Genomic DNA, 15,480 nt, shown 5'->3' with positions numbered 1-15,480 from the left:
ATGACTATTCTAGATAAATGTTCTGTAGATGTTCATAGAGTTTGCTGTCCTATTTAATCTTAAGCTGTAAAAAAAAAAATGTAAACCATAGATTCTCTATTGGTCCAAAGAGCAGTATCCGAAGAATAAGTGATAGAGTGGGAGGAGTACAACAGGTCATATGAGTTGGAGAGGGACTAGTTGACTTTTAACTTTTAGATTTCAGTTATTGCACATTTTTTTTTCCAAAACAGGTTTATTGTTTTAAGATATAAGAGAAATATCATAACAATTTTATACAAGTAATTAAAAATAGGTATTATTATAATATTCAACAAAACAACTAAAGTATTTACAAAGACATCCACTACAATCAGATCAATTAATTAAACTAAAATACCGTGCTATTGAAATTAGAATTTTTTTAACAAATTTTGTAAATTATCCCATACAATATAATATGATGTTTTTCTAGTTGTTCTCATTCTAATTGTGCTTATTTCCATATGGCACATTATATTCATAACATTTTTAAATTCATTGAACGAAGGAGGTGTATCTGAAATCCAATTTCTAGTTATTATTTTCCTGGCCACTGCTAGGATAGACCATAATAAGGGAAGCTTAATCTTTTTAATACATTGAGGTACAGGTGTGTTGAATAATATAAGAGACTTAGAAATAATGAAATTATCTGTAAAAAGAGCCTGCAAAATTCATTAATTGACTTCCAGTATTCTTTCAACTTCATACAGTCATAAAACATATGAGCCCAGTCAGCATTAATTTCTACATTACATCTCTTACATAGATTATCTTTATTATTTATTTTATTCATCATCAAAGGTGTATAAAAAGATCTATGTAAAAATTTCCATGTATAAAGTCTCCAGACAATGGAAGATGTAGTTCTATAAGCAGATTCCAATATATATTGTTTATCTTGTTGAGTTGGTGGGTCCCCATTAATAGAGGTGAAATAATTCCAGTATGAATCTACACTGTAAAAAGTTTCTTGTCTGATAATTTTATGTATATATGAAAGTTTACCTTTATCAGAAACTTTATGCTGTAAATTTAATATCAAGTAATCAATCAGTTTTGGAATAGATTCTTTAACTGTTATAGACATTAGATCTATTCTATCAATGAGATGTTGTCTAAAGATCTGAACCTCTAACCAGCAAGTTTCTCTTAGATCAAATTCTTGTTTTAAGAAATCTAGATTTTTAACTTTATTATCAGATATCAGCTGATACCAGTACTTTAGATCATTATCTATAGCTAAATGAGCTCCTTCAGAAGTAGATGACATAAGCATACCCTGAGTATACATTATAGGAATACAATAAAATTCCATTCCCTAAACTTAGGGTGCATGAATATAAAGTTACGATAACTAATAATAATATTTAATGGGTAACAAACCATATGTTTAGGTGTAATAGGTGAAGTACAAAATTCCTTTAGCAACCACAACATGGAGTTATTTACAATCATATTTTTATGTTTTAAGGAGATTTTCATGAAGTGCATACTAATTAGCTCCCAATAATCTTTCCATTTTGCGATATATGACTGATCTATTAATAAAGTAATAACTTTTATAATAGAAGAGATAATATATAAATTAAAGTCTGGAAAAGAAATACCCCTTGAGACCAGCTATTAGTATGTTTCTTTAATGCAATCCTAGGTCTATTAGGTGCCCATAAGAAATTTAACATTAGTGTATTCAGTTTCTTGATAATTATTTTTGTAGGTGAAAGTATTATTGATTGTATTAAGTATAAAATCTTGGGGAATATTATCATTTTAATAATTGCAAGTCTCTCCTCCATAGTAAAAAACATATTATTCCAGGTATTAAAAAGATTTTGTATATTAAGAAAACAGGTATTATAGTTATTATATATAATAGATTTAATATCTTTAGATAGTATTATACCTAAATAAGTTATCTGACCTGAATTGGGTACATATTTAGTAAAATCACTAATGAGAATATTTTTTCGTGTATATATAGGTAGTATTTTAGCTTTTTCTTCATTGAATATTAAACCAGAAATACTTTTAAAATTCATCATTTTATCAAATAAAGACTGCATAGAAGAATTAGATCCTGCTGATGTAATTAGAACATCATCTGCAAAAGGTTGAATTTTTGATGTTGTATTTTCGTCTATTTCAAAACCCTCTATGTCAGTACTGTTTCTAATCAAATTAGCCCAAGGCTCCATTACTAAAGTGAATAATAGTGGAGAAAGTGGACATCCTTGCTTTGTACCTTTAAGAATGGGTATTTATTGTGAAACATATGTTCCTACCTTAATATAAGCCAGTGTTCCTTTGTATAAATGCTCAGTTAAATTTACAAATGCATCAGAGAAGTTTGTGCATTTCAGTAAGGTAAACAGATAGTCCCAACTTACTGAATCAAATGCTGAACCTATATCAAGACTAATAAGTGTTAAATCTTTCTTTTTCCTATTTGCAAAATCAATTAATGTTAAAGTTCTTCTTATATTATCAAAAGCATTTCTATTTACAATGAAGCCCGTCTGATCTATATCTATAATGCCGGGGATGATTGTCTTCAATCTATCAGCAAAAATACTCATAAACATTTTATAATCAACATTAAGTAATGAGATGGGTCGATATGAAGAACATCTAGTTGGATCTTTATTAGGTTTTAAAATTGGTGAAATAAATGTATATTGCCAAGATGGGGGGGGGGGGGTTATTAACTCAGTTTGGGCCAAAATAAAAACCTTATGTATTAATGAATATGTAGTTTTAGAAAGGATTTTATATATCTCTGGTATAATACCATCATTACCCGGTGCTTTGTTTGATTTAAGCTTATTTATTTGTGTAATAACTTCTGTATATGAAATACTCTTGTCCAATAGTTTAATCTGTTGTTTATTAAGCTTTTTAATTCATGTTTGTGGTTATAAACTCCTTTATTTTATCTTTAGGTTCCATGTTAATGTTGTTATGGTTAATCTTGTGAAAGTGATTTCTAAATTCATCCAGTATTTCTGGTATACTAGAAACATTCTTCTTTTTCCTTAGAGAAAAGATTTCTTTGATATGGTTTTGTTTATTCAATCTTTTTGTTTTATTTTTAAGTCTATGTAAGTATTTGGGGCTTATTGAATAAGACAAAAACTTGTATTTCTCTAAAGTTATTTTAACTTTATGAGTTAAAATTTCTTTGTATTTCTCATTTAGTTTGTTTATTTCTTCAATAACTTTCTTGTCCATAATATTTTCTTTATTATTATGTTTATAAGAGTCTAATTTACTTTGAATATCTAACAATTCCTTATCCCAAGATTTCCTTTTATTATTATACCATCTGATACTTTGTCCATATAGATATGATTTTAAGGCATCCCAAACATAGACAATGGAGACTTCAGGAGTATTATTTATGTCTAGAAAATGTTGTACTTCTGAAAGTATATATTCTTTATAGTCTTTTAGCTGAGTTAAGTATGCTGGTATCCTTTTGATCTGAACATTATGAGTATTTTCTATCATGAATTCAAAAACAATTGAGTTATGATCAGATATAGGACATGAAATGATTTTGGAATTAATTAAATATGTTACCATCTGGTTAGAAATAAAGACCCTATCTATTTTTGAATAAGTTTTGTATCTGTTAGAAAAAAAGGTGTATGGTAATGATTTTGAATCTATCTGATTATTAATATCATTCAAATGATAAGAATTAGCAAAATCATTTAAATGTTTTGCATTAGATGTAATTCTTCTTTTCCTTATAGTGGTAGTATCACTTTCATGTAGTATACAATTAAAATCACCAGCTAAAATAATATCCCCTATAGAGAATGATATGATCTTATCAATATGATGTTTCACTGTATTAATACCAATTCCAGGTATCCAATATACATTAATTAAAGTGTAAGTCTTCCCATTAATTTGTATTGTAACCATACAAAACATTCCTTTGTCATCCTGAAAAGACTTAATGGTTTTAGGAATGGGCATACTTTTATTCCATAAAATAGCCACTCCTCTTTTTTCTGAGTGTGCTCTGAACTAACCAATACTGTATACTTATTAGTGGCTAGTTTATCAATATCTTTTTCAAGAGATGGGTTTCTTGCAGGAAGACTAGATTGGCCTTGTGTAAATTAATGTATCTTATTAGGCTTGCCCTTTTACACGGATTATTCAATCCATTAATGTTTAAAGAAATTCCTTTTAAAGATGTCATTTGGCATTTTTAAAACTCAAGAATCTTATGATCAAAATAACAAATAACAAGATAAATAATGTTACATCTCCTCTTTTAGGTGTACCTTTAAATATAGCTGTATTTATTAAATCTCTTATGGGATTTTGTATAGGATTCAATTTTGTTTGTAGTGACAATGAGTGTACAAAATATATTGTGGATGTCAAAACTATATACATATAACAATGAACAAGTGAAAATAATGTAAGGATTAAACCTAGCATCCAGCCTGGAGTTGAAAACTCCAACTTAGAGTAGTATTTACTACTCAAGTTAACCCTACCCTAAGCAGCAGTACCTCAGCTACCACCTTATCAATTTAATACTAGTTATATTTAACTGAGGTTAACAGTTTTCAATTCAATTATCTATCAAGACAAAACTACACATTTGGTAAAACAGCATCATATAAACTAAAATAAACTTTTTTTAAACTGTTCATACTACTATATAGATCTATGTAATATATAACACTTGTATTCAAATAGCATTCAAATAATATTGATGTTAGAAATCAAGAGGAGAGAAAATTAGGTTCTAACATTCATTTAAATCAAAAACTTTGGCTAATATGATTCAGACATTACATATATTAAGATGCATCTATTTTCTGTCATGTGAATACTATTAACAGCTTCCAAAAAAAATCTTGAATTGTTTGTATATGAGCATTTACTTAAACTCATTATTGTCAATAGAGTAAAATATTGTATTCATAAAAATTATTATAAATCATATTGCATAGTTATGCAAATTCTCAGAAACACTTGCATTATTAAAAAAAAGCCATCACACACATACACACAGACACACACACACATACATACACACACACACACACACACACACACATATATATATATATATATATATATATATATATATATATATATATATATATATATATATATCTGATCTCACTGAGTTATGTCCTTGTTGAGCACTATCCTACTTGCTGTCCCTAGAATAAATCTGTCTGCTTTATAGAAAATAATGCACAGCAAACACATTTTAGTAACCAGATTTTACAATCATGCTAACCTACTGCTTTAAAATATATCACATGACATTTCTTCCAGAATAGAATTATAAAATTGTTTATGCTTGTCAATCAGATGAATTAAATGAATTATAATAAAGTATATGTTTGGAACAGAAGTTCTAACACAGATTATTATGCTGCTGTTAAGTAGATTTTCAAAAACATTTAAATAAATGTTTCATTTTCTATGCCTTCTAAAATAAGACATTTACTTACTACAAGAAACTACATCATTTAAACTCATTATAACTGACATTTTATGAATAGAGTATTTTTCCTGAATCTGTGGTGTGTCAGTATGATAACTAGGTCAGAGGTTATACTAACTGCTTTCAGTTTCTCTGTGAGAATTCTGTGAGTTGAAGCTTTTGAAGTAGTTCATGGACACTGTGCATGAGACAGCCCACATCCCAGATTGTTTCCCTTAACATTTTGGCGGGAAACTTATTAAAACTTGTGGCAAACATTCATTTTGTCAATAGAGTAAAATATTGTATTCGTAGAAATTATTATAATGACATTTCTTCCAGAATAGAGTTATAAGATTATTTATGCTTGTCAATCAGATGAATTAAATGAGTTATAGTAAAGTATATGTTTGGAACACAAATTTTTAACAGATTATTATGCTGCTGTTAAGTAGATTTTCAAAAACATTTAAATAAATGTTTCATTTTCTATGCCTTCTAAAATAAGACATTTACTTACTACAAGAAACTACATCATTTAGACTCATTATAACTGGCATATTTTATGAACAGAGTATTTTTCCTGAATCTGTGGTGTGTCAGTGTGATAACTATGTCAAAGGTTATACTAACTGCTTTCAGTTTCTCTGTGAGAATTCTGTGAGTTGAAGCTTTTGAAGTAGTTCATGGACACTGTGCATGAGACAGCCCACATCTCAGATTGTCTCTCTTAACATTTTGGCAGGAAACTTATTAAAAACTAGTGACACACATTCATTTAGTTGTGTAAATGCATGTAAACATGACAAAACCTTCACAATGTATTCCACAGACCATTACAGCCTCTTACTTCTTTTCAGAAAGAGAAACAAATTGAATCACAGCTTGCCATTAAATCTTCAGATATTTTGACTGGTTATGAAACAAAACATTATAACTGACATATTTTATGAATAGAGTATTTTCCTGAATCTGTGGTGTGTCAGTGTGATAACTATGTCAAAGGTTATACTAACTGCTTTCAGTTTCTCTGTGAGAATTCTGTGAGCTGAAGCTTCTGAAGTAACTCATGAACACTGTGCATGAGACAGCCCACATCTCAGATTGTCTCTCTTAACATTTTGGCGGAAACTTATTAAAAACTAGTGACAAACATTCATTTAGCAGTGTAAATGCATCTAAACATGACAAAACCTTCACAATGTATTCCACAGATCATTACAGCCTCTATGTAAGTGAAATTAAGCCCAAAATTACCAACAAGCAATAAAACTCAACATTCTTCTCCCAACTCAATTTTCATACAAATCCTATTATTCACTGTGCCCACACAATCAAAAGCATTTCTATATATTAATAAAGAAAAGAAAAAGAGAGTAGAAAATAAAAGGGAGTGAGGCAGAAATAAAAAATGTAAGAGAAAGCTGTAAGAAGTGTATACAATGGAATGTTACTTACTGTTTATATTAATAGAGTTAAAAATAAAACATATTATTTACTCTTATTTAGTTCTGATTATTATTAGTTAAAGCATAACAGATTATTTACAAACAGGCATAAGCAGTATAATCAAGAAAGTATAATTAAAAATAGCATTTGAAGAACTTATAAAAACTTTTACAAGGAATAAATATGTTATTATTCTATTAATGATATTTTCATTACTGTTCTCTCCCTGCCCTCCCCCACCCTTTACCCACTACATAATCTAAATAGAATGTCGTTGTTTAAACAAAGAAAATAATAAAAGGAGAAGGAAAAAAAGGTAAAGATAAAAAATGTATCAAATTACTAACCTTACTTCTTTTCAGAAAGAGAAACAAATTGAATCACAGCTTGCCATTAAATCTTCAGGTATTTTGATTGGTTATGAAACAAAACATTTCTTTGCACATAGAGAATAACTTTGATTAAATCTTTTCCAAAATATTTGTGGCTTTCTGGAAATGCAGGAACTATATTCAAAAGATTAATAATGAACTAAAATGATGAGAGAGAAAAAAACATATAACAAATCATTTGTTTTTAGTCTCTTCTTCTTCTCTGAAGTCTTCCACGAAGCTTCAGTTGCCAATCTCTTTAATGAAGAACTAGCCCATTCCATTTCTTCTATTTTATCCAAAATCCTTTTTCTTTGACAAACAGTAAAGCAGAGTCTAAATCATCGAAAACCTTAGGACCATCAGGAAGGAAGATTTTAAGCTTGGCAGGAAACAGAAGGTATGTTTTAAACTGTGCTTTTTAAGCTCCCTTATTAGTGGCAGAAAAACTTTTCTTTTAGCTATTACCATGGAAGAATAGTCATTGTCAAAACGCACAGTTGTCTCATTAATCTTAACAGGAGCTTTAGCCCAAGCAGATTTAAGAACCATCTCTTTATCAAAAGATGATAGAAATCTAACTATAACTGATCTAGGATATTTTTGTTAGAGTTAGTATTAGCTATAGATCTATGTGCTCTTCGATACCAAAGAGAATGCTTCTGGTAAGTCTAAAGGTTTAGAGAGCCAAGTTGTTAAAAAGAAGTAATATTGTTACCTTCAATATTTTCTGGCAGTCCAAAAATCCTAATGTTATTGCGCCTAGATCTATTTTCCAGGTCATCCAGCTTTGTTTGTAAATGTGTATTTTGTTTCAGCAGAAACTCAATGTTGATTTCCTCTTCTTGGATTCTATTTTCCATGTCATTCACAGCTTCTTCTATGCCTGTCATCTGGTTATTCTGTTGTTGCAGGTCTGTATGTAACAGGTCTATTTGTTTTGTAGATATTTCTATGAAGGTGTCTATTTTAGTATCCATTTTATCCATTTTATCAGTAAGTTGCTGGATTATAATTATCAGAGACTGAAGTTCTTTCTTGATGCTGGAGTCTTGAGAATTTGTCTTACTGGAACTCATTTCAGACTGATAAACTGACAGGAAAATTTCCACAGTGATTTCTGACAGGAATATTGTTAAGATTTCCTTTCTTTTTTAGATATAGTTCAAGAACTATATAAAATAAACGTATTTTGAAAGAAAATTACTTCAAAAATTAATTTTTTAAGTAATTAATTCCTGTCAGTGTAATGAAATTGGTGGAGCTGAAGAAATCTGCTGCTATCCTGTGTTCATCCTTGGCCACGCCCCAGTTATTGCACATTTTGATGTTTAACGTTAGACTACTGCTTCCCTGTTGGCTGTGGAAATTAGCACTTTTTCATTGCTTCTGTTACATTTTTTAATTGTTTGTGTTCCTCTAAGTCAGGATGTTACCTTCATGCTTCTGAGTTCTAGTTTTGATGCTTTGGGAAATTATGATATGTAATCCATTTGTGATGTGTTTACCACTGACTGCTATCTGATATTTCAATGGAGTTGCATCTGTTTTAAGAGCACAAAGAAGGAAGCGTTTAAAGAGTGCTAATCTTGAAAGTGACTGTTTACACTCCTCTGCAGGTCATATAAATATCATACATGTTTACCAAAGGTTTAAATCTGTTCATATCCTTAAAGATATTGAGAAACCTGTTGGTTCTGAAGTTCTTCAAGTTGCCTCAAATCCATGTTGATAAAAGCATTCGGTCTGTGTAAAACTTAATGAGTCTATTGTTGTATAGTTTTATTGTGGCTGGTGTAGGCTATAGAATGGACATGTTGCCATGGTACAGGATTCCATTGTTAAAATTCTGTGATAGCCTTCCTGTTACTGATTGTGGGAGGTTATCCAGAAGTTATTATCTCTGTTCTTTTAAGCTGCATACAGGAAACGGTTGCTGAATTATCACATTTGGAGGTACTTTTTACCAATTTATGAAGTATTTCTTTGGGAATAATTTATTTTATTTTATTTTGAATTTGTTAACCAAGGTACGGCACTAATCCTATTGGACTCATTTCACTCTCAACCTGGGGAAAACACAATAGTTACAAGACATTATACACAGAGTGAATGACAAAATACAAATGTGTGCATATGTTATATACAAAGTGAGTACTGTAGCTGGCTTAAGAGAATAAAAGCAATAGTAAATGACTATATACATAGTGAGTGAAAAAACATATTTTATATATATATATATAGAGAGAGAGAGAGAGAGAGAGACAGTAGAAGTCAGAGTTGCCATGCTAAAAGAATCACAATCAAAAATAGAGTCAGAGCAAGGTATGTAGACAGAAGAAGGAAATGTAGAGATTAAGTTATGTGACCACAGAGATTGCAGTTGCATTTTCTTAGAGTCTTGAAATGTGCTTTTGTTTGTGAATGGATAATGGGGTAAAAGGAATTATTTTTAAGAAATGAAGGAAACATTGTAATACTAATCAATGGTACATGTTAAATGATTCTTAAGAAATGGTTTCTGCTTATTCCACCCGACTTGAGAGTTATCCAAGATGTATGTTTTTTCTCTGGCAGCTTTACTGTTTCAGGAGGATTTGTAATCATTCATCTTGAAGTGTGTGCTTCAATTCTGTCTCTGGGCTAACAGTTTGTGTTTGTTCATTTTTATAGGTTCATAGGTAATGCCTTTGCGGGCCATTTTAAGCCTAGCTACTTTCCCTTTTTGTGCTCAGAATAGCCTATCCCATTTGGTTATAGATTGGCCTTACCCATCCCATGGCAAATAAATTACCCCTAATGTGAATAACTGGGACATACCATAGATAATTTGAGAGAACCCGTGCATGGGGTAAAGCATTTAGGAGCTGCCTCTGTCCATTAGTAGTACAAGTGCAGTCCTGGGTAAATTGTCTGTTTCGCATGCCATAGATCTAAGTTATGCTTGAATATGGACAGGGATGAACTTTGTTATATGTGGATGCGGAGTCTGTTCCAGAACAGTGTTTTTCTCTGCAAAATGCATCTGTCCCTCCAAACTGTTCGCTGATGCTGCAGAAATGGTTTAGATCCCTAGGCAGAGTACTTCTGATTCTAATTAATTTGCTGATGGGCAGTAAATCCATCAGTAATGGGTCAGAGGATGCTTTGTATGCCAGACACAGGTCTCCTCCTAGCAGTCTGTAAATTACCAAGTGTAGTGGTAGGGCTTTAAGTCGGTCCATGTAGGACATGTTGTTTAGGCCTTGTATGCTTTTAGTAAGGTATCTCTGTGGGTATTCCAGTTGTTGCATGTGTATGGACAAATACATTCCAAAGTGGGCATAATATTCAGTGATTGGCCTAAGAAGGGCTGAGTAACAGAAGACAATGACATCCCTAGATCTAGATACAGTCCTTTTGTTTATAAGCTGTGCAATATAGAAGGACTCTTACAGCAATGGACATATGTTGAATGTTTTAGTTTTGGTACACATTTTTTAGGAGTCAAAAATAACTATTAGAAGAGACAGACTAAGTGATTTGGGTCCAAAGTTGTGAAAAACTGGTATTTTACATCATGTCTTGCTTCCTTGGTTGTTTTGGTCAGATCTGTATCAATGACCCCAAGTCTTTATAATTAGAGCCTTTAAATTACTGGGATGTATAGTATGTGCTCTGTATTTCCAGATATAACAAGAAGAAATCAGTAAAATAATATTTCATGCTTTTGTATTGTCTGATTTTCCAGATGGCAGCATTCTTGGTTTTGATAAAGTTAATCCTTGCAGTGGAAATGGTGTAATGATTCATAGTGCAGACTACAGAGGAAAAAGAAGTCAGCATTGTGTAGATCATGGTTAGTCTGTGAACAATAAATGAATATCTGCAGAACTTGTAAGTAGTAGGCATGCTGGGGACAGATAGAGAAATAAAAGAAAATCCAAAGAAAGATGAAAACATACTGTCTTAGGTCATTATCAGAGTGGAGCCCAGTGTTTAAGGGCAGCCATTCACAAAGACAGGGTGTACTACAGTTAAATGTTGTCTGGAAGAAAAGGCATATTCTGTGGCTGAATTCATAATCCACATGCTTACTTGCAACATGAGTTCTTTAGCAATGAGGAAATTCCGGAAAATGTGTGACCAGCATTATGTTTATTTTCAGTGTTAGGACCACCTCTGGGAGGAAGGGTACTGTTTCTTGTAATGATTCTCAGATGATCAGCAAAAAGAGAAAACAGACACCTTGTTGCACAGTCTCAGTCTTCTATAAGGGCTGCCACAAATGTTGCTAATTCAATGAAGAAATGTTTATTTGCGATAATTAAAGTTAGTGATCCAGCCAGGCTCAGCAATCCAAGGGTTCATCATTTTAATATTAAGTAAATAAATCGTTCATTCTGTATAAACATTTGTCTGTTAGTATTCTTACAGCATTTAAAAGTTTTAAAATGAGCTAAGCTAGTCGTGGAACAAGTTGTTATGCTTTGCTCTTGTTCCTCTTAATCTGCTGTACTTTGGTACGTGTACCTGTGTGGTTTCCAAGAATAGTTTTATTACACATCTCAGCACCGTATGTTAATCTGAGTCACTTTTTAGAACACGTAGATCTTTATTGTCAGGTTCGAATATTTGCATGATTTTGTTCACATGCAGTCTGAAGTAATCGTGCAGTAGTAATAGAGTGCTCAAGATGCCAGCGTTCTTGGTTTTCTTGCATGCAACTTTTATATGAGGTGATGGTGATGGAAGGCAGTGTCAGCAAGCATTTTTATTTTTGCTTCAAGTCACCTAAACAAAAGGCTGTTTAATTATTTGGAGTGAGGGGCTTGAGAGGGTGAGCTGTGGCACAGCATCATGTTTTCATTTAGAAATCTTACAGTTACAGCCCAGTATTGTAACTGTCTTGATAAAAAAAAAACACAGTAGCATGCATTCTTCCTTAAACGTTTTTGTTTGCTGTGAGAAAGAATCACACGTAGGCCAATGTTTCATTACTCTGCCGTGTTTTATATTGATATCAGAACGGATTCTGCAGCATCAGGCAGTTATTGTTTAGTTTAAATTTCAAATCAGATTTATTTGGATGCTAGACCTAACTTCTCTGCTGTATTATAAATGCTGCTATTGATTCTGTGCACAGACAGAAGGGCTCACTGTCAGTTTTTTCAGTTTTAATTTGATTGTGTTATGTAGCTGCTTGCATGCTTTATTTGTTTGCACTGGCACTTGAATTAAATATAGTCATTTTATTTATTTATTTTGTTTTATTTTGTCATAAAGTCCCACTGAACAATAATCCCTTTCCAGTGGTGGTCTGGATGTTTAAATACATATGATAGCTGGCAGGCCGTACTGCAGCTAACACTAGTAGGGGGGCAGGTCAGGCTGACCAACTAGAAGGGGAAAGAAGCCACACACAATGGAACTAGTACGTGTCTGCCTTTGGTAAAAGTACATGTACAGAAATAACCTTGGGTAGATTAAACAGCACACAACAAACCCGACTGAGTCAGCGGTGTAAGTCAGAACGTTTGAGAACATAGCGCCTGTTCTTCTCCTTGATAGTGCTCATCATGCCTGTAACCATTTCACATGTCATGACCCGCTACAGCAAGTCCCGAAACAAGGAGGTGGAATGGCCGGAAAAAAAAACTGGCTTAGATACAAGTCCAAGATGGCCATTTCCCAGAATGTTTCCTTTTTCTACTAGGTATGGCAGTGTCAGGATTAGTATGTATAAGTTTGAGGATGAAGAGTGATATTCAGGATTTGCTGTTCTCCTGTAGTTTCATTCTGTTTTGGAGTGCTGATATTTTAATAGGGAGCCATTCATAACTCTTCTTGTTCATACATAAGGATGAAAGCCCAAACAGTTTCTTTCACTGTAGACAAGTGTGTTTAGTCCCCACCAAACCTTTTACACACTTGCAGCTCTGGGTTTGTTGTTATGTAGTTGTATTACTGGCAAATTTAGATTGGACCTGCCCCAGACTTATTTTTCTTCTTAATGCAGCCCTGATGTCTAATTGGCAGTTGTGTGCACCAGGTGCCCCATTTGTTCTCCATCCATTTACTGGCTACTAATGGATTGTGACTGCTGAATTGGTCCTGTCTCTCCCAGAAGAAATGAACCTTGTTTTTTTTCAGCAAATGTAGTGACACAGTGAAGAAAATGAAAGGCTACTGACATTTGGTAGAATCAGACTGTAAGCAGTCATATTTTTGCCTCATGCCCTAACGTGTCCAGTGACTGAAGTGTACATGTATATAATATTCTCCATTACTAACTACTTCTTGGAAGGGACATGGATAAACCAGACAAAGTTTTAGGGTCCAAGTAAAGATTGCAGACCCAGTATACATGAAAGAGGGGCTGCATAAAGTATAGTGACTGTCAGTAGATTCATGGAAGATCCAGTACATCTATGAGAAGAATGTGATGTTTTGTCTTGGGGGGGTACTGTATACCAGATAGCTATCTATGATGTGGGTTGTTAGCATTTCATATGTTTTGGAGTTGTGCACCCTTGAGGGCATTTTGGATCCTGCTAACATGAAGGTTGTCTCATACTCAAGAAAGAGTTTGATCCTACTTTTTCCCAGCTGTAGAGTCGTATGGTAAGTGTATTTAGATCCTGCATTCTTACATTTGCTGTGATAGTAAAGGCTTATATTGCTTTTGCTAGGAGAATCGCCACCATGGTCTCTTTTTTGTCCTTAGAGAAATGGGTTACAAAATATCAACAGTTGCTGAGAATGGAGAATGCCACCTCATCACTTCACCTAATGTTTAGTGGCATAGAAGAGGAATTCCACTTATGGTGGTGGTGGTATGTATTCATTGCTGGAGTCTAGACATGGGAAAGCTCTGATGAGGTTCCTTTTGTGTTTATACTGAAAGGACTTGTAGTACCTCTTGCACAAAGTGAGGACATGTATCTCCTTTCTACAGTTTAGTCTAGTCTCACTCTAGTTTGGTACGTGCTTTTAATTCTATGCTGTAATATAGATTGCGGTTTGTTTTAAGTGTTAAGTACTGACTTGGAAGCTATAGACTTATTATGTATTGCTTATGCTCCATTCCCTTAGAAGATAAAAGTTTTAAAGGGATGACTGTAAATGGGGTGTGGTAAGGATGGAGCTGGGGTTTGCTGGAGAAAGATATATATATGAGCTTAGATATTTCCAGTCAGTGTCTGAGGTTTTAAAGTTTGCATAGTTTTTAGAGTATTCTTCAGAAAATAGATTGCCTGTTTATCATGTCATTGTCCTGTTATGAGTTGCTGTTTGCTTGCTGTTTATTAGTTTTTATTTGTGGTGACATTTTTTTAAGTATGTGTGAAGAAAACCTGAAGTTATGAAAAAGTGTGTATGATGTGCTCCCACATCTGTAATGCTAAGTTTATTTATAAATCTGGATTTGTTTATATATTTGCTAATTTTATTTTCCTGGTATCCGCCAAGGGGAAACAAATAAGTACCTAATCCTGCACAATGCCTCTGAGAAAGAAAGGAGAGAGAGGAGGAGGAGGAGAGCTGCTCTTTGTTTAGTGGATCAACTCCTCCTCCCAACCCGTGACCCTCAGAAAACCTTTTTCGCCGTCTGAAACCTGATTGCTGGCAGCATAGCTGGTAACCTTTCCACTAGTGCAATAGACAGCTATTAGTCAAAAATTCTACATTTACGTTTTCCATAGTCGCTCCTGATACACAAGCCCTGAAAGTTGTCAGAAAATTTCATTTAATAGATTGGCTCCAAGATAACATCATACAGTCAGGGAGTATGTTGATTATAGTGGAGGTTATTCTTTGTGTACCGATTACTTTTCCTAGTTCAGAACCTCAGGTAATAAACTGGCTGTAAGTATTTGGGCAGGAAGTATGTGTATGTTTTTCTTAATGCTGGTTTTGGAACAGGTCCACTTTGCTAGGAAATCAGACTACAATTGCAAAATGGACCACCTAATTTTTTTTTCTTCATCCTGCTGGGATGGCATGGGGTTTCCTTTCTCAATGGTTGTTGTCTAAATACATATGCTGGCTGGCAGGCCATACTCCACTTAGTACAAGGGTATGTCAGGCTGACTAACCAGATTTGAAGGAAGCCACACACAGTGGAACTACAACATTTGATTGCACGTGTGAAAAGTTTATGTACTAAAATAATCTTGTATAGATTAAAAGGCG

The 15,480-nt window shown here is 33.0% G+C and overlaps 1 protein-coding gene across 3 annotated transcripts in view; it reads left to right on the top strand.

Moving 5' to 3' along the window:
• RAB30 (RAB30, member RAS oncogene family) overlaps window positions 1-15,480 on the top strand; it is a 994,958-nt gene that overhangs the window by 580,355 nt on the left and 399,123 nt on the right. The window lies entirely within an intron of this gene.

Source organism: Protopterus annectens, chromosome 5.part0 (assembly GCF_019279795.1).
Source record: "Protopterus annectens isolate FY-2018-M chromosome 5.part0, PAN1.0, whole genome shotgun sequence".
In the NCBI taxonomy this organism is placed as follows: domain Eukaryota; kingdom Metazoa; phylum Chordata; order Ceratodontiformes; family Protopteridae; genus Protopterus; species Protopterus annectens.
The sequence above is the reverse complement of the archived record's forward strand: the minus strand, read 5'-3'. Positions and strand labels throughout refer to the sequence as shown.